Here is a 24,943-nt window from a genome sequence, read left to right as displayed (position 1 = left end):
CCACACTCTAACCAACTGAGCTAACCTTCCACTAGATATTGGGTGCAATTGTTGATATGCACCGAACCTCTGCAAGTGCTGGCGCCTAAACTAACAAATCAACCAACAGCATAGACTGACAAGACTGGACCCTCTTGGTTGCTTCTTGAGGAAATTCCAAACGGCTGGGGAATTAGCTCAAATTCTTTGCATCCCTGAGGTAGTTGGATCGATGCCTGCATTCTCCAAAAGCACATTATTTTATGGATCCAAGAAAACTCCAGTTCACACTTCATGCAGCCTTGTCTTACGACAACCTACTGTCATGTAACAATGACAAGCAACTTTCCTGTAACACTGATGTCAAAATGTCAGATGAAAAAGCAAGACATTACTTACTTTCAGAGGAGCAGCGTAGCACATACCATTGAGGCCCACAAACAAAGCTGTGGATAGTTTCCTTGAAGCCAAAGCATAAAGAAAGAACACATACAGATGCCGAAACCAGGGATCGAACCAGGGACCTTTAGATCTTCAGTCTAACGCTCTCCCAACTGAGCTATTTCGGCAATTCACTCAACTTAATTCTGTGGCACCCTTGACAATTCACATGCATGTGACTCATAATTTTGACACTCAAAATGTACATAATTGCCAGTATGGGGATCGAACCCATAACCTTGGCATTATTTGCACCACACTCTAACCAACTGAGCTAACCTTCCACTAGATATTGGGTGCAATTGTTGATATGCACCGAACCTCTGCAAGTGCTGGCGCCTAAACTAACAAATCAACCAACAGCATAGACTGACAAGACTGGACCCTCTTGGTTGCTTCTTGAGGAAATTCCAAACGGCTGGGGAATTAGCTCAAATTCTTTGCATCCCTGAGGTAGTTGGATCGATGCCTGCATTCTCCAAAAGCACATTATTTTATGGATCCAAGAAAACTCCAGTTCACACTTCATGCAGCCTTGTCTTACGACAACCTACTGTCATGTAAACAATGACATGAAACTGTCATGTAAAAATGACAAAGCAACTCTCATGTAACACTGATGTCACAATGTCAGATGACAGAGCAAGACATTACTACTTTCAGAGAGCAGCGTATCACACACTCTAACCAACTGAGCTAACCGTCCGCTGGCTACAGAGCACAATTGTTGAGATGAGCCTCTGCAAGTGCTGGAGCGCAAACTAACAAGTCCACCAACAGCATAGCCTGACAAGACTGGACACTCTTGGTTGCTCCTTGTGGCAATTTCAAACAGCTGGGAAATTTGATCAATTGGTATTGTTTTTGCTTAGCATGCTATAGGTAGTGGGATCGATTCCCGCATTCCCCCAAAACAATTTTTTTTGTGGGTCCAAGAAAGCTCCAGTTCACACTTCATGCAGCCTTGTCTTACGACAACCTACTGTCATGTAACAATGACAAGCAACTTTCCTGTAACACCGATGTCAAAATGTCAGATATAAAAGCAAGACATTACTTTCTTTGAGAAGAGCAGCGTAGCACACACCATTGAGGCCCACAAACAAAGCTGTGGATAGTTTCCTTGAAGCCAAGAGCATAAAGAAAGAACACATACAGATGCCAAAACCAGGGATCGAACCAGGGACCTTTAGATCTTCAGTCTAACGCTCTCCCAACTGAGCTATTTCGGCAATTCACTCAACTTAATTCTGTGGCACCCTTGACAATTCACATGCATGTGACTCATAATTTTGACACTCAAAATGTACATAATTGCCAGTATGGGGATCGAACCCATAACCTTGGCATTATTTGCACCACACTCTAACCAACTGAGCTAACCTTCCACTAGATATTGGGTGCAATTGTTGATATGCACCGAACCTCTGCAAGTGCTGGCGCCTAAACTAACAAATCAACCAACAGCATAGACTGACAAGACTGGACCCTCTTGGTTGCTTCTTGAGGAAATTCCAAACGGCTGGGGAATTAGCTCAAATTCTTTGCATCCCTGAGGTAGTTGGATCGATGCCTGCATTCTCCAAAAGCACATTATTTTATGGATCCAAGAAAACTCCAGTTCACACTTCATGCAGCCTTGTCTTACGACAACCTACTGTCATGTAAACAATGACATGAAACTGTCATGTAAAAATGACAAGCAACTCTCATGTAACACTGATGTCACAATGTCAGATGACAGAGCAAGACATTACTTACTTTCAGAGAGCAGCGTATCACACACTCTAACCAACTGAGCTAACCGTCCGCTGGCTACAGAGCACAATTGTTGAGATGAGCCTCTGCAAGTGCTGGAGCGCAAACTAACAAGTCCACCAACAGCATAGCCTGACAAGACTGGACACTCTTGGTTGCTCCTTGTGGCAATTTCAAACAGCTGGGAAATTTGATCAATTGGTATTGTTTTTGCTTAGCATGCTATAGGTAGTGGGATCGATTCCCGCATTCCCCCAAAACAATTTTTTTTGTGGGTCCAAGAAAGCTCCAGTTCACACTTCATGCAGCCTTGTCTTACGACAACCTACTGTCATGTAACAATGACAAGCAACTTTCCTGTAACACCGATGTCAAAATGTCAGATATAAAAGCAAGACATTACTTTCTTTCAGAAGAGCAGCGTAGCACACACCATTGAGGCCCACAAACAAAGCTGTGCATAGTTTCCTTGAAGCCAAAGCATAAAGAAAGAACACATACAGATGCCGAAACCAGGGATCGAACCAGGGACCTTTAGATCTTCAGTCTAACGCTCTCCCAACTGAGCTATTTCGGCAATTCACTCAACTTGATTCTGTAGCACCCTTGACAATTCACATGCATGTGATTCATAATTTTGACACTCAAAATGTACATAATTGCCAATATGGGGATCGAACCCATAACCTTGGCATTATTTGCACCACACTCTAACCAACTGAGCTAACCTTCCACTAGATATTGGGTGCAATTGTTGATATGCACCGAACCTCTGCAAGTGCTGGCGCCTAAACTAACAAATCAACCAACAGCATAGACTGACAAGACTGGACCCTCTTGGTTGCTTCTTGAGGAAATTCCAAACGGCTGGGGAATTAGCTCAAATTCTTTGCATCCCTGAGGTAGTTGGATCGATGCCTGCATTCTCCAAAAGCACATTATTTTATGGATCCAAGAAAACTCCAGTTCACACTTCATGCAGCCTTGTCTTACGACAACCTACTGTCATGTAACAATGACAAGCAACTTTCCTGTAACACTGATGTCAAAATGTCAGATGAAAAAGCAAGACATTACTTACTTTCAGAGGAGCAGCGTAGCACATACCATTGAGGCCCACAAACAAAGCTGTGGATAGTTTCCTTGAAGCCAAAGCATAAAGAAAGAACACATACAGATGCCGAAACCAGGGATCGAACCAGGGACCTTTAGATCTTCAGTCTAACGCTCTCCCAACTGAGCTATTTCGGCAATTCACTCAACTTAATTCTGTGGCACCCTTGACAATTCACATGCATGTGACTCATAATTTTGACACTCAAAATGTACATAATTGCCAGTATGGGGATCGAACCCATAACCTTGGCATTATTTGCACCACACTCTAACCAACTGAGCTAACCTTTCACTAGCTATTGTTTGCAATTGTTGATATGCACCGAACCTCTGCAAGTGCTGGCGCCTAAACTAACAAATCAACCAACAGCATAGACTGACAAGACTGGACCCTCTTGGTTGCTTCTTGAGGAAATTCCAAACGGCTGGGGAATTAGCTCAAATTCTTTGCATCCCTGAGGTAGTTGGATCGATGCCTGCATTCTCCAAAAGCACATTATTTTATGGATCCAAGAAAACTCCAGTTCACACTTCATGCAGCCTTGTCTTACGACAACCTACTGTCATGTAAACAATGACATGAAACTGTCATGTAAAAATGACAAGCAACTCTCATGTAACACTGATGTCACAATGTCAGATGACAAAGCAAGACATTACTAACTTTCAGAGAGCAGCGTATCACACACTCTAACCAACTGAGCTAACCGGCCGCTGGCTACAGAGCACAATTGTTGAGATGAGCCTCTGCAAGTGCTGGAGCGCAAACTAACAAGTCCACCAACAGCATAGCCTGACAAGACTGGACACTCTTGGTTGCTCCTTTTGGCAATTTCAAACAGCTGGGAAATTTGATCAATTGGTATTGTTTTTGCTTAGCATGCTATAGGTAGTGGGATCGATTCCCGCATTCCCCCAAAACAATTTTTTTTGTGGGTCCAAGAAAGCTCCAGTTCACACTTCATGCAGCCTTGTCTTACGACAACCTACTGTCATGTAACAATGACAAGCAACTTTCCTGTAACACTGATGTCAAAATGTCAGATATAAAAGCAAGAGATTACTTTCTTTCAGAAGAGCAGAGTAGCACACACCATTGAGGCCCACAAACAAAGCTGTGGATAGTTTCCTTGAAGCCAGAGCATAAAGAAAGAACACATACAGATGCCGAAACCAGGGATCGAACCAGGGACCTTTAGATCTTCAGTCTAACGCTCTCCCAACTGAGCTATTTCGGCAATTCACTCAACTTGATTCTGTAGCACCCTTGACAATTCACATGCATGTGATTCATAATTTTGACACTCAAAATGTACATAATTGCCAATATGGGGATCGAACCCATAACCTTGGCATTATTTGCACCACACTCTAACCAACTGAGCTAACCTTCCACTAGATATTGGGTGCAATTGTTGATATGCACCGAACCTCTGCAAGTGCTGGCGCCTAAACTAACAAATCAACCAACAGCATAGACTGACAAGACTGGACCCTCTTGGTTGCTTCTTGAGGAAATTCCAAACGGCTGGGGAATTAGCTCAAATTCTTTGCATCCCTGAGGTAGTTGGATCGATGCCTGCATTCTCCAAAAGCACATTATTTTATGGATCCAAGAAAACTCCAGTTCACACTTCATGCAGCCTTGTCTTACGACAACCTACTGTCATGTAACAATGACAAGCAACTTTCCTGTAACACTGATGTCAAAATGTCAGATGAAAAAGCAAGACATTACTTACTTTCAGAGGAGCAGCGTAGCACATACCATTGAGGCCCACAAACAAAGCTGTGGATAGTTTCCTTGAAGCCAAAGCATAAAGAAAGAACACATACAGATGCCGAAACCAGGGATCGAACCAGGGACCTTTAGATCTTCAGTCTAACGCTCTCCCAACTGAGCTATTTCGGCAATTCACTCAACTTGATTCTGTAGCACCCTTGACAATTCACATGCATGTGATTCATAATTTTGACACTCAAAATGTACATAATTGCCAATATGGGGATCGAACCCATAACCTTGGCATTATTTGCACCACACTCTAACCAACTGAGCTAACCTTCCACTAGATATTGGGTGCAATTGTTGATATGCACCGAACCTCTGCAAGTGCTGGCGCCTAAACTAACAAATCAACCAACAGCATAGACTGACAAGACTGGACCCTCTTGGTTGCTTCTTGAGGAAATTCCAAACGGCTGGGGAATTAGCTCAAATTCTTTGCATCCCTGAGGTAGTTGGATCGATGCCTGCATTCTCCAAAAGCACATTATTTTATGGATCCAAGAAAACTCCAGTTCACACTTCATGCAGCCTTGTCTTACGACAACCTACTGTCATGTAACAATGACAAGCAACTTTCCTGTAACACTGATGTCAAAATGTCAGATGAAAAAGCAAGACATTACTTACTTTCAGAGGAGCAGCGTAGCACATACCATTGAGGCCCACAAACAAAGCTGTGGATAGTTTCCTTGAAGCCAAAGCATAAAGAAAGAACACATATACAGATGCCGAAACCAGGGATCGAACCAGGGACCTTTAGATCTTCAGTCTAACGCTCTCCCAACTGAGCTATTTCGGCAATTCACTCAACTTAATTCTGTGGCACCCTTGACAATTCACATGCATGTGACTCATAATTTTGACACTCAAAATGTACATAATTGCCAGTATGGGGATCGAACCCATAACCTTGGCGTTATTTGTACCACTCTCTAACCAACTGAGCTAACCGTCCACTAGATATTGGGTGCAATTGTTGATATGCACCGAACCTCTGCAAGTGCTGGCGCCTAAACTAACAAATCAACCAACAGCATAGACTGACAAGACTGGACCCTCTTGGTTGCTTCTTGAGGAAATTCCAAACGGCTGGGGAATTAGCTCAAATTCTTTGCATCCCTGAGGTAGTTGGATCGATGCCTGCATTCTCCAAAAGCACATTATTTTATGGATCCAAGAAAACTCCAGTTCACACTTCATGCAGCCTTGTCTTACGACAACCTACTGTCATGTAAACAATGACATGAAACTGTCATGTAAAAATGACAAGCAACTCTCATGTCACAATGTCAGATGACAAAGCAAGACATTACTTACTTTCAGAGAGCAGCGTATCACACACTCTAACCAACTGAGCTAACCGGCTGCTGGTTACAGAGCACAATTGTTGAGATGCACCGTGCATCTGCAAGTGCTGGAGCGCAAACTAACAAGTCCACCAACAGCATAGCCTGACAAGACTGGACACTCTTGGTTGCTCCTTGTGTCAATTCCAAACAGCTGGGGAATTTGTTCAATTGGTATTGTTTTTGCTTAGCATGCTATAGGTAGTGGGATCGATTCCCGCATTCCCCCAAAACAATTTTTTTTGTGGGTCCAAGAAAGCTCCAGTTCACACTTCATGCAGCCTTGTCTTACGACAACCTACTGTCATGTAACAATGACAAGCAACTTTCCTGTAACACTGATGTCAAAATGTCAGATATAAAAGCAAGAGATTACTTTCTTTCAGAAGAGCAGAGTAGCACACACCATTGAGGCCCACAAACAAAGCTGTGGATAGTTTCCTTGAAGCCAGAGCATAAAGAAAGAACACATACAGATGCCGAAACCAGGGATCGAACCAGGGACCTTTAGATCTTCAGTCTAACGCTCTCCCAACTGAGCTATTTCGGCAATTCACTCAACTTGATTCTGTAGCACCCTTGACAATTCACATGCATGTGATTCATAATTTTGACACTCAAAATGTACATAATTGCCAATATGGGGATCGAACCCATAACCTTGGCATTATTTGCACCACACTCTAACCAACTGAGCTAACCTTCCACTAGATATTGGGTGCAATTGTTGATATGCACCGAACCTCTGCAAGTGCTGGCGCCTAAACTAACAAATCAACCAACAGCATAGACTGACAAGACTGGACCCTCTTGGTTGCTTCTTGAGGAAATTCCAAACGGCTGGGGAATTAGCTCAAATTCTTTGCATCCCTGAGGTAGTTGGATCGATGCCTGCATTCTCCAAAAGCACATTATTTTATGGATCCAAGAAACTCCAGTTCACACTTCATGCAGCCTTGTCTTACGACAACCTACTGTCATGTAACAATGACAAGCAACTTTCCTGTAACACTGATGTCAAAATGTCAGATGAAAAAGCAAGACATTACTTACTTTCAGAGGAGCAGCGTAGCACATACCATTGAGGCCCACAAACAAAGCTGTGGATAGTTTCCTTGAAGCCAAAGCATAAAGAAAGAACACATACAGATGCCGAAACCAGGGATCGAACCAGGGACCTTTAGATCTTCAGTCTAACGCTCTCCCAACTGAGCTATTTCGGCAATTCACTCAACTTGATTCTGTAGCACCCTTGACAATTCACATGCATGTGATTCATAATTTTGACACTCAAAATGTACATAATTGCCAATATGGGGATCGAACCCATAACCTTGGCATTATTTGCACCACACTCTAACCAACTGAGCTAACCTTCCACTAGATATTGGGTGCAATTGTTGATATGCACCGAACCTCTGCAAGTGCTGGCGCCTAAACTAACAAATCAACCAACAGCATAGACTGACAAGACTGGACCCTCTTGGTTGCTTCTTGAGGAAATTCCAAACGGCTGGGGAATTAGCTCAAATTCTTTGCATCCCTGAGGTAGTTGGATCGATGCCTGCATTCTCCAAAAGCACATTATTTTATGGATCCAAGAAAACTCCAGTTCACACTTCATGCAGCCTTGTCTTACGACAACCTACTGTCATGTAAACAATGACATGAAACTGTCATGTAAAAATGACAAGCAACTCTCATGTAACACTGATGTCACAATGTCAGATGACAAAGCAAGACATTACTAACTTTCAGAGAGCAGCGTATCACACACTCTAACCAACTGAGCTAACCGGCCGCTGGCTACAGAGCACAATTGTTGAGATGAGCCTCTGCAAGTGCTGGAGCGCAAACTAACAAGTCCACCAACAGCATAGCCTGACAAGACTGGACACTCTTGGTTGCTCCTTTTGGCAATTTCAAACAGCTGGGAAATTTGATCAATTGGTATTGTTTTTGCTTAGCATGCTATAGGTAGTGGGATCGATTCCCGCATTCCCCCAAAACATTTTTTTTTGTGGGTCCAAGAAAGCTCCAGTTCACACTTCATGCAGCCTTGTCTTACGACAACCTACTGTCATGTAACAATGACAAGCAACTTTCCTGTAACACTGATGTCAAAATGTCAGATGAAAAAGCAAGACATTACTTACTTTAAGAGGAGCAGCGTAGCACACACCATTGAGGCCCACAAACAAAGCTGTGGATAGTTTCCTTGAAGCCAAAGCATAAAGAAAGAACACATACAGATGCCGAAACCAGGGATCGAACCAGGGACCTTTAGATCTTCAGTCTAACGCTCTCCCAACTGAGCTATTTCGGCAATTCACTCAACTTGATTCTGTAGCACCCTTGACAATTCACATGCATGTGATTCATAATTTTGACACTCAAAATGTACATAATTGCCAATATGGGGATCGAACCCATAACCTTGGCATTATTTGCACCACACTCTAACCAACTGAGCTAACCTTCCACTAGATATTGGGTGCAATTGTTGATATGCACCGAACCTCTGCAAGTGCTGGCGCCTAAACTAACAAATCAACCAACAGCATAGACTGACAAGACTGGACCCTCTTGGTTGCTTCTTGAGGAAATTCCAAACGGCTGGGGAATTAGCTCAAATTCTTTGCATCCCTGAGGTAGTTGGATCGATGCCTGCATTCTCCAAAAGCACATTATTTTATGGATCCAAGAAAACTCCAGTTCACACTTCATGCAGCCTTGTCTTACGACAACCTACTGTCATGTAAACAATGACATGAAACTGTCATGTAAAAATGACAAGCAACTCTCATGTAACACTGATGTCACAATGTCAGATGACAAAGCAAGACATTACTAACTTTCAGAGAGCAGCGTATCACACACTCTAACCAACTGAGCTAACCGGCCGCTGGCTACAGAGCACAATTGTTGAGATGAGCCTCTGCAAGTGCTGGAGCGCAAACTAACAAGTCCACCAACAGCATAGCCTGACAAGACTGGACACTCTTGGTTGCTCCTTTTGGCAATTTCAAACAGCTGGGAAATTTGATCAATTGGTATTGTTTTTGCTTAGCATGCTATAGGTAGTGGGATCGATTCCCGCATTCCCCCAAAACAATTTTTTTTGTGGGTCCAAGAAAGCTCCAGTTCACACTTCATGCAGCCTTGTCTTACGACAACCTACTGTCATGTAACAATGACAAGCAACTTTCCTGTAACACTGATGTCAAAATGTCAGATATAAAAGCAAGAGATTACTTTCTTTCAGAAGAGCAGAGTAGCACACACCATTGAGGCCCACAAACAAAGCTGTGGATAGTTTCCTTGAAGCCAGAGCATAAAGAAAGAACACATACAGATGCCGAAACCAGGGATCGAACCAGGGACCTTTAGATCTTCAGTCTAACGCTCTCCCAACTGAGCTATTTCGGCAATTCACTCAACTTAATTCTGTGGCACCCTTGACAATTCACATGCATGTGACTCATAATTTTGACACTCAAAATGTACATAATTGCCAGTATGGGGATCGAACCCATAACCTTGGCGTTATTTGTACCACTCTCTAACCAACTGAGCTAACCGTCCACTAGATATTGGGTGCAATTGTTGATATGCACCGAACCTCTGCAAGTGCTGGCGCCTGAACTAACAAATCAACCAACAGCATAGACTGACAAGACTGGACCCTCTTGGTTGCTTCTTGAGGAAATTCCAAACGGCTGGGGAATTAGCTCAAATTCTTTGCATCCCTGAGGTAGTTGGATCGATGCCTGCATTCTCCAAAAGCACATTATTTTATGGATCCAAGAAAACTCCAGTTCACACTTCATGCAGCCTTGTCTTACGACAACCTACTGTCATGTAAACAATGACATGAAACTGTCATGTAAAAATGACAAGCAACTCTCATGTCACAATGTCAGATGACAAAGCAAGACATTACTTACTTTCAGAGAGCAGCGTATCACACACTCTAACCAACTGAGCTAACCGGCTGCTGGTTACAGAGCACAATTGTTGAGATGCACCGTGCATCTGCAAGTGCTGGAGCGCAAACTAACAAGTCCACCAACAGCATAGCCTGACAAGACTGGACACTCTTGGTTGCTCCTTGTGGCAATTCCAAACAGCTGGGGAATTTGTTCAATTGGTATTGTGTTTGCTTAGCATGCTATAGGTAGTGGGATCGGTGCCCGCATTCCCCAAAAACACATTTTTTTGTGGATCCAAGAAAGCTCCAGTTCACACTTCATGCAGCCTTGTCCTACGACAACCTACTGTCATGTAACAATGACAAGCAACTTTCCTGTAACACTGATGTCAAAATGTCAGATGAAAAAGCAAGACATTACTTACTTTCAGAGGAGCAGCGTAGCACACACCATTGAGGCCCACAAACAAAGCTGTGGATAGTTTCCTTGAAGCCAGAGCATAAAGAAAGAACACATACAGATGCCGAAACCAGGGATCGAACCAGGGACCTTTAGATCTTCAGTCTAACGCTCTCCCAACTGAGCTATTTTGGCAATTCACTCAACTTGATTCTGTAGCACCCTTGACAATTCACATGCATGTGATTCATAATTTTGACACTCAAAATCTACATAATTGCCAGGATGGGGATCGAACCCATAACCTTGGCATTATTTGCACCACACTCTAACCAACTGAGCTAACCTTCCACTAGTTATTGGGTGCAATTGTTGATATGCACCGAACCTCTGCAAGTGCTGGCGCCTAAACTAACAAATCAACCAACAGCATAGACTGACAAGACTGGACCCTCTTGGTTGCTTCTTGAGGAAATTCCAAACGGCTGGGGAATTAGCTCAAATTCTTTGCATCCCTGAGGTAGTTGGATCGATGCCTGCATTCTCCAAAAGCACATTATTTTATGGATCCAAGAAAACTCCAGTTCACACTTCATGCAGCCTTGTCTTACGACAACCTACTGTCATGTAACAATGACAAGCAACTTTCCTGTAACACTGATGTCAAAATGTCAGATGAAAAAGCAAGACATTACTTACTTTCAGAGGAGCAGCGTAGCACATACCATTGAGGCCCACAAACAAAGCTGTGGATAGTTTCCTTGAAGCCAAAGCATAAAGAAAGAACACATACAGATGCCGAAACCAGGGATCGAACCAGGGACCTTTAGATCTTCAGTCTAAAGCTCTCCCAACTGAGCTATTTCGGCAATTCACTCAACTTAATTCTGTGGCACCCTTGACAATTCACATGCATGTGACTCATAATTTTGACACTCAAAATGTACATAATTGCCAGTATGGGGATCGAACCCATAACCTTGGCATTATTTGCACCACACTCTAACCAACTGAGCTAACCTTTCACTAGCTATTGGGTGCAATTGTTGATATGCACCGAACCTCTGCAAGTGCTGGCGCCTAAACTAACAAATCAACCAACAGCATAGACTGACAAGACTGGACCCTCTTGGTTGCTTCTTGAGGAAATTCCAAACGGCTGGGGAATTAGCTCAAATTCTTTGCATCCCTGAGGTAGTTGGATCGATGCCTGCATTCTCCAAAAGCACATTATTTTATGGATCCAAGAAAACTCCAGTTCACACTTCATGCAGCCTTGTCTTACGACAACCTACTGTCATGTAAACAATGACATGAAACTGTCATGTAAAAATGACAAGCAACTCTCATGTAACACTGATGTCACAATGTCAGATGACAAAGCAAGACATTACTAACTTTCAGAGAGCAGCGTATCACACACTCTAACCAACTGAGCTAACCGGCCGCTGGCTACAGAGCACAATTGTTGAGATGAGCCTCTGCAAGTGCTGGAGCGCAAACTAACAAGTCCACCAACAGCATAGCCTGACAAGACTGGACACTCTTGGTTGCTCCTTTTGGCAATTTCAAACAGCTGGGAAATTTGATCAATTGGTATTGTTTTTGCTTAGCATGCTATAGGTAGTGGGATCGATTCCCGCATTCCCCCAAAACAATTTTTTTTGGGGGTCCAAGAAAGCTCCAGTTCACACTTCATGCAGCCTTGTCTTACGACAACCTACTGTCATGTAACAATGACAAGCAACTTTCCTGTAACACTGATGTCAAAATGTCAGATATAAAAGCAAGAGATTACTTTCTTTCAGAAGAGCAGAGTAGCACACACCATTGAGGCCCACAAACAAAGCTGTGGATAGTTTCCTTGAAGCCAGAGCATAAAGAAAGAACACATACAGATGCCGAAACCAGGGATCGAAGCAGGGACCTTTAGATCTTCAGTCTAACGCTCTCCCAACTGAGCTATTTCGGCAATTCACTCAACTTGATTCTGTAGCACCCTTGACAATTCACATGCATGTGATTCATAATTATGACACTCAAAATGTACATAATTGCCAATATGGGGATCGAACCCATAACCTTGTCATTATTTGCACCACACTCTAACCAACTGAGCTAACCTTCCACTAGATATTGGGTGCAATTGTTGATATGCACCGAACCTCTGCAAGTGCTGGCGCCTAAACTAACAAATCAACCAACAGCATAGACTGACAAGACTGGACCCTCTTGGTTGCTTCTTGAGGAAATTCCAAACGGCTGGGGAATTAGCTCAAATTCTTTGCATCCCTGAGGTAGTTGGATCGATGCCTGCATTCTCCAAAAGCACATTATTTTATGGATCCAAGAAAACTCCAGTTCACACTTCATGCAGCCTTGTCTTACGACAACCTACTGTCATGTAACAATGACAAGCAACTTTCCTGTAACACTGATGTCAAAATGTCAGATGAAAAAGCAAGACATTACTTACTTTCAGAGGAGCAGCGTAGCACATACCATTGAGGCCCACAAACAAAGCTGTGGATAGTTTCCTTGAAGCCAAAGAAAGAACACATACAGATGCCGAAACCAGGGATCGAACCAGAGACCTTTAGATCTTCAGTCTAACGCTCTCCCAACTGAGCTATTTCGGCAATTCACTCAACTTAATTCTGTGGCACCCTTGACAATTCACATGCATGTGACTCATAATTTTGACACTCAAAATGTACATAATTGCCAGTATGGGGATCGAACCCATAACCTTGGCATTATTTGCACCACACTCTAACCAACTGAGCTAACCTTTCACTAGCTATTGGGTGCAATTGTTGATATGCACCGAACCTCTGCAAGTGCTGGCGCCTAAACTAACAAATCAACCAACAGCATAGACTGACAAGACTGGACCCTCTTGGTTGCTTCTTGAGGAAATTCCAAACGGCTGGGGAATTAGCTCAAATTCTTTGCATCCCTGAGGTAGTTGGATCGATGCCTGCATTCTCCAAAAGCACATTATTTTATGGATCCAAGAAAACTCCAGTTCACACTTCATGCAGCCTTGTCTTACGACAACCTACTGTCATGTAAACAATGACATGAAACTGTCATGTAAAAATGACAAGCAACTCTCATGTAACACTGATGTCACAATGTCAGATGACAAAGCAAGACATTACTAACTTTCAGATAGCAGCGTATCACACACTCTAACCAACTGAGCTAACCGGCCGCTGGCTACAGAGCACAATTGTTGAGATGAGCCTCTGCAAGTGCTGGAGCGCAAACTAACAAGTCCACCAACAGCATAGCCTGACAAGACTGGACACTCTTGGTTGCTCCTTTTGGCAATTTCAAACAGCTGGGAAATTTGATCAATTGGTATTGTTTTTGCTTAGCATGCTATAGGTAGTGGGATCGATTCCCGCATTCCCCCAAAACAATTTTTTTTGTGGGTCCAAGAAAGCTCCAGTTCACACTTCATGCAGCCTTGTCTTACGACAACCTACTGTCATGTAACAATGACAAGCAACTTTCCTGTAACACTGATGTCAAAATGTCAGATATAAAAGCAAGAGATTACTTTCTTTCAGAAGAGCAGAGTAGCACACACCATTGAGGCCCACAAACAAAGCTGTGGATAGTTTCCTTGAAGCCAGAGCATAAAGAAAGAACACATACAGATGCCGAAACCAGGGATCGAACCAGGGACCTTTAGATCTTCAGTCTAACGCTCTCCCAACTGAGCTATTTCGGCAATTCACTCAACTTGATTCTGTAGCACCCTTGACAATTCACATGCATGTGATTCATAATTATGACACTCAAAATGTACATAATTGCCAATATGGGGATCGAACCCATAACCTTGGCATTATTTGCACCACACTCTAACCAACTGAGCTAACCTTCCACTAGATATTGGGTGCAATTGTTGATATGCACCGAACCTCTGCAAGTGCTGGCGCCTAAACTAACAAATCAACCAACAGCATAGACTGACAAGACTGGACCCTCTTGGTTGCTTCTTGAGGAAATTCCAAACGGCTGGGGAATTAGCTCAAATTCTTTGCATCCCTGAGGTAGTTGGATCGATGCCTGCATTCTCCAAAAGCACATTATTTTATGGATCCAAGAAAACTCCAGTTCACACTTCATGCAGCCTTGTCTTACGACAACCTACTGTCATGTAACAATGACAAGCAACTTTCCTGTAACACTGATGTCAAAATGTCAGATGAAAAAGCAAGACATTACTTACTTTCAGAGGAGCAGCGTAGCACATACCATTGAGGCCCACAAACAAAGCTGTGGATAGTTTCCTTGAAGCCAAAGAAAGAACACATACAGATGCCGAAACCAGGGATCGAACCAGGGACCTTTAGATCTTCAGTCTAACGCTCTCCCAACTGAGCTATTTCGGCAATTCACTCAACTTAATTCTGTGGCACCCTTGACAATTCACATGCATGTGACTCATAATTTTGACACTCAAAATGTACATAATTGCCAGTATGGGGATCGAACCCATAACCTTGGCATTATTTGCACCACACTCTAACCAACTGAGCTAACCTTTCACTAGCTATTGGGTGCAATTGTTGATATGCACCGAACCTCTGCAAGTGCTGGCGCCTAAACTAACAAATCAACCAACAGCATAGACTGACAAGACTGGACCCTCTTGGTTGCTTCTTGAGGAAATTCCAAACGGCTGGGGAATTAGCTCAAATTCTTTGCATCCCTGAGGTAGTTGGATCGATGCCTGCATTCTCCAAAAGCACATTATTTTATGGATCCAAGAAAACTCCAGTTCACACTTCATGCAGCCTTGTCTTACGACAACCTACTGTCATGTAAACAATGACATGAAACTGTCATGTAAAAATGACAAGCAACTCTCATGTAACACTGATGTCACAATGTCAGATGACAAAGCAAGACATTACTAACTTTCAGATAGCAGCGTATCACACACTCTAACCAACTGAGCTAACCGGCCGCTGGCTACAGAGCACAATTGTTGAGATGAGCCTCTGCAAGTGCTGGAGCGCAAACTAACAAGTCCACCAACAGCATAGCCTGACAAGACTGGACACTCTTGGTTGCTCCTTTTGGCAATTTCAAACAGCTGGGAAATTTGATCAATTGGTATTGTTTTTGCTTAGCATGCTATAGGTAGTGGGATCGATTCCCGCATTCCCCCAAAACAATTTTTTTTGTGGGTCCAAGAAAGCTCCAGTTCACACTTCATGCAGCCTTGTCTTACGACAACCTACTGTCATGTAACAATGACAAGCAACTTTCCTGTAACACTGATGTCAAAATGTCAGATATAAAAGCAAGAGATTACTTTCTTTCAGAAGAGCAGAGTAGCACACACCATCGAGGCCCACAAACAAAGCTGTGGATAGTTTCCTTGAAGCCAGAGCATAAAGAAAGAACACATACAGATGCCGAAACCAGGGATCGAACCCGGGACCTTTAGATCTTCAGTCTAACGCTCTCCCAACTGAGCTATTTCGGCAATTCACTCAACTTGATTCTGTAGCACCCTTGACAATTCACATGCATGTGATTCATAATTTTGACACTCAATATGGGGATCGAACCCATAACCTTGGCATTATTTGCACCACACTCTAACCAACTGAGCTAACCTTCCACTAGATATTGGGTGCAATTGTTGATATGCACCGAACCTCTGCAAGTGCTGGCGCCTAAACTAACAAATCAACCAACAGCATAGACTGACAAGACTGGACCCTCTTGGTTGCTTCTTGAGGAAATTCCAAACGGCTGGGGAATTAGCTCAAATTCTTTGCATCCCTGAGGTAGTTGGATCGATGCCTGCATTCTCCAAAAGCACATTATTTTATGGATCCAAGAAAACTCCAGTTCACACTTCATGCAGCCTTGTCTTACGACAACCTACTGTCATGTAACAATGACAAGCAACTTTCCTGTAACACTGATGTCAAAATGTCAGATGAAAAAGCAAGACATTACTTACTTTCAGAGGAGCAGCGTAGCACATACCATTGAGGCCCACAAACAAAGCTGTGGATAGTTTCCTTGAAGCCAAAGCATAAAGAAAGAACACATACAGATGCCGAAACCAGGGATCAAACCAGGGACCTTTAGATCTTCAGTCTAACGCTCTCCCAACTGAGCTATTTCGGCAATTCACTCAACTTAATTCTGTGGCACCCTTGACAATTCACATGCATGTGACTCATAATTTTGACACTCAAAATGTACATAATTGCCAGTATGGGGATCGAACCCATAACCTTGGCGTTATTTGTACCACTCTCTAACCAACTGAGCTAACCGTCCACTAGATATTGGGTGCAATTGTTGATATGCACCGAACCTCTGCAAGTGCTGGCGCCTAAACTAACAAATCAACCAACAGCATAGACTGACAAGACTGGACCCTCTTGGTTGCTTCTTGAGGAAATTCTAAACGGCTGGGGAATTAGCTCAAATTCTTTGCATCCCTGAGGTAGTTGGATCGATGCCTGCATTCTCCAAAAGCACATTATTTTATGGATCCAAGAAAACTCCAGTTCACACTTCATGCAGCCTTGTCTTACGACAACCTACTGTCACGTAAACAATGACATGAAACTGTCATGTAAAAATGACAAGCAACTCTCATGTAACACTGATGTCACAATGTCAGATGACAAAGCAAGACATTACTAACTTTCAGATAGCAGCGTATCACACACTCTAACCAACTGAGCTAACCGGCCGCTGGCTACAGAGCACAATTGTTGAGATGAGCCTCTGCAAGTGCTGGAGCACAAACTAACAAGTCCACCAACAGCATAGCCTGACAAGACTGGACACTCTTGGTTGCTCCTTGTGGCAATTCCAAACAGCTGGGGAATTTGTTCAAATGGTATTGTGTTTGCTTAGCATGCTATAGGTAGTGGGATCGATGCCCGCATTCCCCCAAAACACATTTTTTTGTGGATCCAAGAAAGCTCCAGTTCACACTTCATGCAGCCTTGTCTTACGACATCCTACTGTCATGTAACAATGACAAGCAACTTTCCTCTAACACTGATGTCAAAATGTCAGATGAAAAAGCAAGACATTACTTACTTTCAGAGGAGCAGCGTAGCACACACCATTGAGGCCCACAAACAAAGCTGTGGATAGTTTCCTTGAAGCAAGAGCATAAAGAAAGAACACATACAGATGCCGAAACCAGGGATCGAACCAGGGACCTTTAGATCTTCAGTCTAACGCTCTCCCAACTGAGCTATTTCGGCAATTCACTCAACTTAATTCTGTGGCACCCTTGACAATTCACATGCATGTGACTCATAATTTTGACACTCAAAATGTACATAATTGCCAGTATGGGGATCGAACCCATAACCTTGGCGTTATTTGTACCACTCTCTAACCAACTGAGCTAACCGTCCACTAGATATTGGGTGCAATTGTTGATATGCACCGAACCTCTGCAAGTGCTGGCGCCTAAACTAACAAATCAACCAACAGCATAGACTGACAAGACTGGACCCTCTTGGTTGCTTCTTGAGGAAATTCCAAACGGCTGGGGAATTAGCTCAAATTCTTTGCATCCCTGAGGTAGTTGGATCGATGCCTGCATTCTCCAAAAGCACATTATTTTATGGATCCAAGAAAACTCCAGTTCACACTTCATGCAGCCTTGTCTTACGACAACCTACTGTCATGTAACAATGACAAGCAACTTTCCTGTAACACTGATGTCAAAATGTCAGATGAAAAAGCAAGACATTACTTACTTTCAGAGGAGCAGCGTAGCACATACCATTGAGGCCCACAAACAAAGCTGTGGATAGTTTCCTTGAAGCCAAAGCATAAAGAAAGAACACATACAGATGCCGAAACCAGGGATCGAACCAGGGACCTTTAGATCTTCAGTCTAACGCTCTCCCAACTGAGCTATTTCGGCAATTCACTCAACTTAATTCTGTGGCACACTTGACAATTCACATGCATGTGACTCATAATTTTGACACTCAAAATGTACATAATTGCCAGTATGGGGATCGAACCCATAACCTTGGCGTTATTTGTACCACTCTCTAACCAACTGAGCTAACCGTCCACTAGATATTGGGTGCAATTGTTGATATGCACCGAACCTCTGCAAGTGCTGGCGCCTAAACTAACAAATCAACCAACAGCATAGACTGACAAGACTGGACCCTCTTGGTTGCTTCTTGAGGAAATTCTAAACGGCTGGGGAATTAGCTCAAATTCTTTGCATCCCTGAGGTAGTTGGATCGATGCCTGCATTCTCCAAAAGCACATTATTTTATGGATCCAAGAAAACTCCAGTTCACACTTCATGCAGCCTTGTCTTACGACAACCTACTGTCACGTAAACAATGACATGAAACTGTCATGTAAAAATGACAAGCAACTCTCATGTAACACTGATGTCACAATGTCAGATGACAAAGCAAGACATTACTAACTTTCAGATAGCAGCGTATCACACACTCTAACCAACTGAGCTAACCGGCCGCTGGCTACAGAGCACAATTGTTGAGATGAGCCTCTGCAAGTGCTGGAGCACAAACTAACAAGTCCACCAACAGCATAGCCTGACAAGACTGGACACTCTTGGTTGCTCCTTGTGGCAATTCCAAACAGCTGGGGAATTTGTTCAAATGGTATTGTGTTTGCTTAGCATGCTATAGGTAGTGGGATCGATGCCCGCATTCCCCCAAAACACATTTTTTTGTGGATCCAAGAAAGCTCCAGTTCACACTTCATGCAGCCTTGTCTTACGACATCCTACTGTCATGTAACAATGACAAGCAACTTTCCTCTAACACTGATGTCAAAATGTCAGATGAAAAAGCAAGACATTACTTACTTTCAGAGGAGCAGCGTAGCACACACCATTGAGGCCCACAAACAAAGCTGTGGATAGTTTCCTTGAAGCAAGAGCATAAAGAAAGAACACATACAGATGCCGAAACCAGGGATCGAACCAGGGACCTTTAGATCTTCAGTCTAACGCTCTCCCAACTGAGCTATTTCGGCAATTCACTCAACTTAATTCTGTGGCACCCTTGACAATTCACATGCATGTGACTCATAATTTTGACACTCAAAATGTACATAATTGCCAGTATGGGGATCGAACCCATAACCTTGGCGTTATTTGTACCACTCTCTAACCAACTGAGCTAACCGTCCACTAGATATTGGGTGCAATTGTTGATATGCACCGAACCTCTGCAAGTGCTGGCGCCTAAACTAACAAATCAACCAACAGCATAGACTGACAAGACTGGACCCTCTTGGTTGCTTCTTGAGGAAATTCCAAACGGCTGGGGAATTAGCTCAAATTCTTTGCATCCCTGAGGTAGTTGGATCGATGCCTGCATTCTCCAAAAGCACATTATTTTATGGATCCAAGAAAACTCCAGTTCACACTTCATGCAGCCTTGTCTTACGACAACCTACTGTCATGTAAACAATGACATGAAACTGTCATGTAAAAATGACAAGCAACTCTCATGTAACACTGATGTCACAATGTCAGATGACAAAGCAAGACATTACTTACTTTCAGAGAGCATCGTATCAAACACTCTAACCAACTGAGCTAACCGGCTGCTGGCTACAGAGCACAATTGTTGAGATGCACCGTGCATCTGCAAGTGCTGGAGCGCAAACTAACAAGTCCACCAACAGCATAGCCTGACAAGACTGGACACTCTTGGTTGCTCCTTGTGGCAATTCCAAACAGCTGGGGAATTTGTTCAAATGGTATTGTGTTTGCTTAGCATGCTATAGGTAGTGGGATCGATGCCCGCATTCCCCCAAAACACATTTTTTTGTGGATCCAAGAAAGCTCCAGTTCACACTTCATGCAGCCTTGTCTTACGACATCCTACTGTCATGTAACAATGACAAGCAACTTTCCTCTAACACTGATGTCAAAATGTCAGATGAAAAAGCAAGACATTACTTACTTTCAGAGGAGCAGCGTAGCACACACCATTGAGGCCCACAAACAAAGCTGTGGATAGTTTCCTTGAAGCAAGAGCATAAAGAAAGAACACATACAGATGCCGAAACCAGGGATCGAACCAGGGACCTTTAGATCTTCAGTCTAACGCTCTCCCAACTGAGCTATTTCGGCAATTCACTCAAATTAATTCTGTGGCACTCTTGACAATTCACATGCATGTGACTCATAATTTTGACACTCAAAATGTACATAATTGCCAGTATGGGGATTGAACCCATAACCTTGGCGTTATTTGCACCACTCTCTAACCAACTGAGCTAACCGTCCACTAGCTATTGGGTGCAATTGTTGATATGCACCGAACCTCTGCAAGTGCTGGTGCCTAAACTAACAAATCAACCAACAGCATAGCCTGACAAGACTGGACCCTCTTGGTTGCTTCTTGAGGAAATTCCAAACGCCTGGGGAATTAGCTCAAATTCTTTGCATCCCTGAGGTAGTTGGATCGATGCCTGCATTCTCCAAAAGCACATTATTTTATGGATCCAAGAAAACTCCAGTTCACACTTCATGCAGCCTTGTCTTAGGACAACCTACTGTCATGTAAACAATGACATGAAACTGTCATGTAACAATGACAAGCAACTCTCATGTAACACTGATGTCACAATGTCAGATGACAAAGCAAGACATTACTTACTTTCAGAGAGCAGCGTATCACACACTCTAACCAACTGAGCTAACCGGCCGCTGGCTACAGAGCACAATTGTTGAGATGCACCGAGCCTCTGCAAGTGCTGGAGCGCAAACTAACAAGTCCACCAACAGCATAGCCTGACAAGACTGGACACTCTTGGTTGCTCCTTGTGGCAATTCCAAACAGCTGGGGAATTTGTTCAATTGGTATTGTGTTTGCTTAGCATGCTATAGGTAGTGGGATCGGTGCCCGCATTCCCCAAAAACACATTTTTTTGTGGATCCAAGAAAGCTCCAGTTCATACTTCATGCAGCCTTGTCTTACAACAACCTACTGTCATGTAACAATGACAAGCAACTTTCCTGTAACACTGATGTCAAAATGTCAGATGAAAAAGCAAGACATTACTTACTTTCAGAGGAGCAGCGTAGCACACACCATTGAGGCCCACAAACAAAGCTGTGGATAGTTTCCTTGAAGCCAGAGCATAAAGAAAGAACACATACAGATACCGAAACCAGGGATCGAACCAGGGACCTTTAGATCTTCAGTCTAACGCTCTCCCAACTGAGCTATTTCGGCAATTCACTCAACTTGATTCTGTAGCACCCTTGACAATTCACATGCATGTGATTCATAATTTTGACACTCAAAATGTACATAATTGCCAATATGGGGATCGAACCCATAAGCTTGGCATTATTTGCACCACACTCTAACCAACTGAGCTAACCTTCCACTAGATATTGGGTGCAATTGTTGATATGCACCGAACCTCTGCAAGTGCTGGCGCCTAAACTAACAAATCAACCAACAGCATAGACTGACAAGACTGGACCCTCTTGGTTGCTTCTTGAGGAAATTCCAAACGGCTGGGGAATTAGCTCAAATTCTTTGCATCCCTGAGGTAGTTGGATCGATGCCTGCATTCTCCAAAAGCACATTATTTTATGGATCCAAGAAAACTCCAGTTCACACTTCATGCAGCCTTGTCTTACGACAACCTACTGTCATGTAAACAATGACATGAAACTGTCATGTAAAAATGACAAGCAACTCTCATGTAACACTGATGTCACAATGTCAGATGACAAAGCAAGACATTACTAACTTTCAGATAGCAGCGTATCACACACTCTAACCAACTGAGCTAACCGGCCGCTGGCTACAGAGCACAATTGTTGAGATGAGCCTCTGCAAGTGCTGGAGCGCAAACTAACAAGTCCACCAACAGCATAGCCTGACAAGACTGGACACTCTTGGTTGCTCCTTTTGGCAATTTCAAACAGCTGGGAAATTTGATCAATTGGTATTGTTTTTGCTTAGCATGCTATAGGTAGTGGGACGATTCCCGCATTCCCCCAAAACAATTTTTTTTGTGGGTCCAAGAAAGCTCCAGTTCACACTTCATGCAGCCTTGTCTTACGACAACCTACTGTCATGTAACAATGACAAGCAACTTTCCTGTAACACTGATGTCAAAATGTCAGATATAAAAGCAAGAGATTACTTTCTTTCAGAAGAGCAGAGTAGCACACACCATTGAGGCCCACAAACAAAGCTGTGGATAGTTTCCTTGAAGCCAGAGCATAAAGAAAGAACACATACAGATGCCAAAACCAGGGATCGAATCAGGGACCTTTAGATCTTCAGTCTAACGCTCTCCCAACTGAGCTATTTCGGCAATTGACTCAACATGATTCTGTAGCACCCTTGACAATTCACATGCATGTGATTCATAATTTTGACACTCAAAATGTACATAATTGCCAATATGGGGATCGAACCCATAACCTTGGCTTTATTTGCACCACTCTCTAACCAACTGAGCTAACCGTCCACTAGCTATTGGGTGCAATTGTTGATATGCACCGAACCTCTGCAAGTGCTGGCGCCTAAACTACCAAATCAACCAACAGCATAGCCTGACAAGACTGGATCCTCTTGGTTGCTTCTTGCGGAAATTCCAAAAGGCTGGGGAATTAGCTCAAATCCTTTGCATGCCTGAGGTAGTGGGATCGATGCCTGCATTCTCCAAAAGCACATTATTTTATGGATCCAAGAAAGCTCCAGTTCACACTTCATGCAGCCTTGTCTTACGACAACCTACTGTCATGTAACAATGACAAGCAACTTTCATGTAACACTGATGTCAAAATGTCAGATGAAAAAACAAGACATTACTTACATTCAGAGGAGCAGCGTAGCATACACCATTGAGGCCCACAAACAAAGCTGTGAATAGTTTCCTTGAAGCCAGAGCATAAAGAAAGAACACATACAGATGCCGAAACCAGGGATCGAACCAGGGACCTTTAGATCTTCAGTCTAACGCTCTCCCAACTGAGCTATTTCGGCAATTCACTCAACTTAATTCTGTGGCACCCTTGACAATTCACATGCATGTGATTCATAATTTTGACACTCAAAATGTACATAATTGCCAGTATGGGGATCGAACAGATAACCTTGGAGTTATTAGCACCACACTCTAACCAACTGAGCTAACCATTCAACTATCTAATGGGCGCAATTGTTGAGAAGAACCGAGACTCTGCAAGTGCTGGCGCCTAAACTAACAAATCAACCAACAGCATAGCCTGAAAAGACTGGACCCTCTTGGTTGCTTCTTGCGGAAATTCCAAACGGCTGGGGAATTAGCTCAAATTCTTTGCATGCCTGAGGTAGTGGGATCGATGCCTGCATTCTCCAAAAGCACATTGTTTTATGGATCCAAGAAAACTCCAGTTCACACTTCATGCAGCCTTGTCTTACGACAACCTACTGTCATGTAAACAATGACAAGAAACTGTCATGTAACAATGACAAGCAACTCTCATGTAACACTGATGTCACAATGTCAGATGACAAAGCAAGACATTACTTACTTTCAGAGAGCAGCGTATCACACACTCTAACCAACTGAGCTAACCGGCCGCTGGCTACAGAGCACAATTGTTGAGATGCACCGAGCCTCTGCAAGTGCTGGAGCGCAAACTAACAAGTCCACCAACAGCATAGCCTGACAAGACTGGACACTCTTGGTCGCTCCTTGTGGCAATTTCAAACAGCTGGGAAATTTGATCAATTGGTATTGTGTTTGCTTAGCATGCTATAGGTAGTGGGATCGATGCCCGCATTCCCCCAAAACACATTTTTTTGTGGATCCAAGAAAGCTCCAGTTCACACTTCATGCAGCCTTGTCTTACGACAACCTACAGTCATGTAACAATGACAAGCAACTTTCATGTAACACTGATGTCAAAATGTCAGATGAAAAAGCAAGACATTACTTACTTTCAGAGGAGCAGCGTAGCACACACCATTGAGGCCCACAAACAAAGCTGTGGATAGTTTCCTTGAAGCCAGAGCATAAAGAAAGAACACATACAGATGCCAAAGCCAGGGATCGAACCAGGGACCTTTAGTTCTTCAGTCTAACGCTCTCCCAACAGAGCTATTTCGGCAATTCACTCAAATTAATTCTGTGGCACCCTTGAC

General features: G+C 43.3%; 23 non-coding genes across 23 annotated transcripts; all 23 read right to left on the bottom strand.

The window, feature by feature from the left end:
* Positions 1-475: 475 nt before the first annotated feature.
* trnaf-gaa (transfer RNA phenylalanine (anticodon GAA)) lies at positions 476-548 on the bottom strand. The gene has a single exon. It is a non-coding gene; the product is annotated as a tRNA-Phe (tRNA).
* A 1,031-nt stretch (positions 549-1,579) lies between these two features.
* Positions 1,580-1,652, bottom strand: trnaf-gaa (transfer RNA phenylalanine (anticodon GAA)). The gene has a single exon. It is a non-coding gene; the product is annotated as a tRNA-Phe (tRNA).
* A 1,030-nt stretch (positions 1,653-2,682) lies between these two features.
* trnaf-gaa (transfer RNA phenylalanine (anticodon GAA)) lies at positions 2,683-2,755 on the bottom strand. Its single transcript has one exon. It is a non-coding gene; the product is annotated as a tRNA-Phe (tRNA).
* Positions 2,756-3,356: 601 nt separating this feature from the next.
* trnaf-gaa (transfer RNA phenylalanine (anticodon GAA)) lies at positions 3,357-3,429 on the bottom strand. The gene has a single exon. It is a non-coding gene; the product is annotated as a tRNA-Phe (tRNA).
* Positions 3,430-4,459: 1,030 nt separating this feature from the next.
* On the bottom strand, positions 4,460-4,532 carry trnaf-gaa (transfer RNA phenylalanine (anticodon GAA)). The gene has a single exon. It is a non-coding gene; the product is annotated as a tRNA-Phe (tRNA).
* A 601-nt stretch (positions 4,533-5,133) lies between these two features.
* Positions 5,134-5,206, bottom strand: trnaf-gaa (transfer RNA phenylalanine (anticodon GAA)). The gene has a single exon. It is a non-coding gene; the product is annotated as a tRNA-Phe (tRNA).
* Positions 5,207-5,809: 603 nt separating this feature from the next.
* Positions 5,810-5,882, bottom strand: trnaf-gaa (transfer RNA phenylalanine (anticodon GAA)). Its single transcript has one exon. It is a non-coding gene; the product is annotated as a tRNA-Phe (tRNA).
* Positions 5,883-6,906: 1,024 nt separating this feature from the next.
* Positions 6,907-6,979, bottom strand: trnaf-gaa (transfer RNA phenylalanine (anticodon GAA)). The gene has a single exon. It is a non-coding gene; the product is annotated as a tRNA-Phe (tRNA).
* A 600-nt stretch (positions 6,980-7,579) lies between these two features.
* trnaf-gaa (transfer RNA phenylalanine (anticodon GAA)) lies at positions 7,580-7,652 on the bottom strand. Its single transcript has one exon. It is a non-coding gene; the product is annotated as a tRNA-Phe (tRNA).
* A 1,030-nt stretch (positions 7,653-8,682) lies between these two features.
* On the bottom strand, positions 8,683-8,755 carry trnaf-gaa (transfer RNA phenylalanine (anticodon GAA)). The gene has a single exon. It is a non-coding gene; the product is annotated as a tRNA-Phe (tRNA).
* Positions 8,756-9,785: 1,030 nt separating this feature from the next.
* trnaf-gaa (transfer RNA phenylalanine (anticodon GAA)) lies at positions 9,786-9,858 on the bottom strand. Its single transcript has one exon. It is a non-coding gene; the product is annotated as a tRNA-Phe (tRNA).
* A 1,024-nt stretch (positions 9,859-10,882) lies between these two features.
* Positions 10,883-10,955, bottom strand: trnaf-gaa (transfer RNA phenylalanine (anticodon GAA)). Its single transcript has one exon. It is a non-coding gene; the product is annotated as a tRNA-Phe (tRNA).
* Positions 10,956-11,556: 601 nt separating this feature from the next.
* Positions 11,557-11,629, bottom strand: trnaf-gaa (transfer RNA phenylalanine (anticodon GAA)). The gene has a single exon. It is a non-coding gene; the product is annotated as a tRNA-Phe (tRNA).
* Positions 11,630-13,326: 1,697 nt separating this feature from the next.
* On the bottom strand, positions 13,327-13,399 carry trnaf-gaa (transfer RNA phenylalanine (anticodon GAA)). The gene has a single exon. It is a non-coding gene; the product is annotated as a tRNA-Phe (tRNA).
* A 1,030-nt stretch (positions 13,400-14,429) lies between these two features.
* On the bottom strand, positions 14,430-14,502 carry trnaf-gaa (transfer RNA phenylalanine (anticodon GAA)). The gene has a single exon. It is a non-coding gene; the product is annotated as a tRNA-Phe (tRNA).
* Positions 14,503-15,096: 594 nt separating this feature from the next.
* On the bottom strand, positions 15,097-15,169 carry trnaf-gaa (transfer RNA phenylalanine (anticodon GAA)). The gene has a single exon. It is a non-coding gene; the product is annotated as a tRNA-Phe (tRNA).
* Positions 15,170-16,199: 1,030 nt separating this feature from the next.
* trnaf-gaa (transfer RNA phenylalanine (anticodon GAA)) lies at positions 16,200-16,272 on the bottom strand. Its single transcript has one exon. It is a non-coding gene; the product is annotated as a tRNA-Phe (tRNA).
* A 1,686-nt stretch (positions 16,273-17,958) lies between these two features.
* trnaf-gaa (transfer RNA phenylalanine (anticodon GAA)) lies at positions 17,959-18,031 on the bottom strand. The gene has a single exon. It is a non-coding gene; the product is annotated as a tRNA-Phe (tRNA).
* A 601-nt stretch (positions 18,032-18,632) lies between these two features.
* trnaf-gaa (transfer RNA phenylalanine (anticodon GAA)) lies at positions 18,633-18,705 on the bottom strand. Its single transcript has one exon. It is a non-coding gene; the product is annotated as a tRNA-Phe (tRNA).
* A 1,030-nt stretch (positions 18,706-19,735) lies between these two features.
* trnaf-gaa (transfer RNA phenylalanine (anticodon GAA)) lies at positions 19,736-19,808 on the bottom strand. The gene has a single exon. It is a non-coding gene; the product is annotated as a tRNA-Phe (tRNA).
* A 1,035-nt stretch (positions 19,809-20,843) lies between these two features.
* Positions 20,844-20,916, bottom strand: trnaf-gaa (transfer RNA phenylalanine (anticodon GAA)). The gene has a single exon. It is a non-coding gene; the product is annotated as a tRNA-Phe (tRNA).
* Positions 20,917-21,951: 1,035 nt separating this feature from the next.
* trnaf-gaa (transfer RNA phenylalanine (anticodon GAA)) lies at positions 21,952-22,024 on the bottom strand. The gene has a single exon. It is a non-coding gene; the product is annotated as a tRNA-Phe (tRNA).
* A 1,703-nt stretch (positions 22,025-23,727) lies between these two features.
* trnaf-gaa (transfer RNA phenylalanine (anticodon GAA)) lies at positions 23,728-23,800 on the bottom strand. Its single transcript has one exon. It is a non-coding gene; the product is annotated as a tRNA-Phe (tRNA).
* Between the last annotated feature and the right edge of the window lie 1,143 nt (positions 23,801-24,943).

Source organism: Oncorhynchus kisutch, unplaced genomic scaffold (genome assembly GCF_002021735.2).
Source record: "Oncorhynchus kisutch isolate 150728-3 unplaced genomic scaffold, Okis_V2 scaffold731, whole genome shotgun sequence".
NCBI classification, from domain to species: domain Eukaryota; kingdom Metazoa; phylum Chordata; class Actinopteri; order Salmoniformes; family Salmonidae; genus Oncorhynchus; species Oncorhynchus kisutch.
The sequence above is the reverse complement of the archived record's forward strand: the minus strand, read 5'-3'. Positions and strand labels throughout refer to the sequence as shown.